This window comes from Anomalospiza imberbis, chromosome 3 (assembly GCF_031753505.1).
Source record: "Anomalospiza imberbis isolate Cuckoo-Finch-1a 21T00152 chromosome 3, ASM3175350v1, whole genome shotgun sequence".
Classification (NCBI taxonomy): domain Eukaryota; kingdom Metazoa; phylum Chordata; class Aves; order Passeriformes; family Viduidae; genus Anomalospiza; species Anomalospiza imberbis.
Genome location: NC_089683.1, coordinates 70,964,498 through 70,966,763, shown reverse-complemented (window position 1 = coordinate 70,966,763; position 2,266 = coordinate 70,964,498). Strand labels below are relative to the sequence as shown.

The 2,266-nt window shown below is 37.1% G+C and overlaps 1 long non-coding RNA gene across 1 annotated transcript; it reads left to right on the top strand.

Annotated features, from left to right (window-relative positions):
- Positions 1–486: 486 nt before the first annotated feature.
- On the top strand, positions 487–1,935 carry LOC137469939 (uncharacterized). The gene is made up of 3 exons (XR_010996808.1): positions 487–563; positions 1,266–1,369; positions 1,855–1,935. It is a non-coding gene; the product is annotated as an uncharacterized lncRNA (long non-coding RNA).
- Positions 1,936–2,266: the final 331 nt, after the last annotated feature.

Here is a 2,266-nt window from a genome sequence, read left to right as displayed (position 1 = left end):
GTGTTAACATAAAATCCAGACTGGTGCTAATAGGAGTTGTGTTTAAACAGTTGTAAGGGCATACCCTTGACACCGCAGCCATTAAAAACGGCATTATTTCATTTCCAAGAGTACGCAGATTTTAGCTTCCATATCCTAAGCCAAATTCTGAGTATTTACTTTGTGCATCTCAGAGTGGTTTCTGTCATTTTCTCTAGCAACCATAGTTTTGCTTGCTACCCTAAACCCTATTAGATTCATCACAGACTCTATACAGTACCACAGAAAATGAAGCTGTTAGTGTATTTGTATATTGGAAAACAATCTGAGAAGAAAAGACAGCATATAATGTTCAAACATAAGAATGTATCTTATTAATAATTGATATATTCTTCCAACTGTTCTCAGTCTTCATAAAATGCTCTGAGTTTCTCTGATGCAATGTGAGTTGTGAGAACAGTCACTGCTTACACAGTGACAAACCGTAATCACAAACGAACCTGAGGTGTCATAATTGCTCTGCCTCTAGATTCAGCAGATTTCACAATGCATTAGAAAAGCATAACCAGCAATAAGACTGCAGGGTAATTAGCTCATTAAAAGCAGGGTGGACTTCTTTTAAAACAAGCTAACACACCTCATTTATTTCAGCTTCTTCAGGAAAATCTCTTCAGGCTTCTGATAACCACTGAACCAGGAGCTGATTCAAGCACAATATTTAGGGAACTGGTATCAGATCAGCCCTTCCCATGATGGATCCCCTGGCCAGGTTCTAAGGAACAGCTGATCAAGTTGGAGCTCACAGGTTCCCCCTGCCCAGTGAGGACAACCCTAAAAGAAATGAGAAATGGAGCAGCTGCACAGAATAATTCTAGGAATAATTCAGAGATAACTATTTAAAAATTATTAGCATTTTAAAGTTAGTTTCTAGAGAAAAGCTGCTGACTCTGCTATGGCACCCAGAAAGGTTTATTCCTATGGATCTAGATGTCAAGAGATGTATGTCCAACTAAAGCGTCACTTTTAGAAGCTTTTAATGTGTAATTATTTATAGATTCCTGCTAGTGCTTCGTTAATGTCATTAATTTTGTTACGAACCCTTGAGTTTCACTATATTCACATATAATATTTTTTTTTCAGCTGTCTCCACTTTGTCTTGATAGTCAAAACCTTGTTTTCTAAGTGTTTATTATTTGTTGGCTTTTCATTACTTTTTCTTTTGAAAGATAATTTTAAAATAAATGTTTGATACAATGATATTTACTAGAAAATTATAACCCTTGCAGACTTTTGAAGTACCCTGTGGAGTGTAAAGGAAAACTGCATCTTCTGTAGAATGTTAGAAGAAGCCTCAAACGTATCACCAAAAGATGCTTATAACAGTTCAGAGGTTTGATAGCAATATTCAGTAGAACCTCTTGAATCTGTCCATAGTTCTGCAAATTAAATAAGGCCTCTTGGGACAAGCTCACTGTGTGCCATTTCCTTGAAAGTTCATGGCCTGAAGGCTGAATTGTTACATGTCCAAGGCCCTTCCCTTTGCCTTATATGGGCACTATCAATGGGCCTTAGTAGGAGCATATAAGCAAAAAAAAGGAAATTAGCTATCTCTTCGTGTTTGGGAAGACACAAATTATTTGTTTGAGAAAACTTTCAAAGTCATGGGAACAAGCCATTTCTCTGATTTCAGAGGGTGTTGAGCCAGGCTGTTTCTAGAAGGGGAGTTTCCTTGCAATTTTTCAGCCTTTGAGTAATCTCTGTAAACCTTTCTTGGCTGCTTCGTGTGCTTTGCATTTTCTTTGTTCATCTATTTTTAAATAACCAGACAGACATGCTATTATAGTTCAATTTATTCTTCAATATTGATTTTTTTAGGCTCGCATGTGATTTGCTCCCATGACTGTTTGCAGTGACAGATCTTTGGAGTCAGGACTTTTTGATAAAAGAAATTGCATTGTTTTACCAGCCCCATGGTTGGTAAGCAAGGAGAGCCAGGCAGGCCAGGTCACCTGAGCTGGAAATCATGGCTCTACTTACAAGTTTGTGGAAGTCCACATATATGTCCAAATTAAAATTTGAAATGTCTGAACTCAACATTGAGTGGTACAAAGGGTGCCAAAATGGGAGATGTTGCCTTACATAATGTAAAAATTGTTCATTTTTTTTCTTTTTATGCCAGAGTATAAAATTAACAGTTTTATTAGGTTAAAGTCTCAAGTACAGTCAGAATTCATCTGGGCTGAGGTACGATTTTTACAGTTCATTTCTGGCTAACAAGGGGAACTAT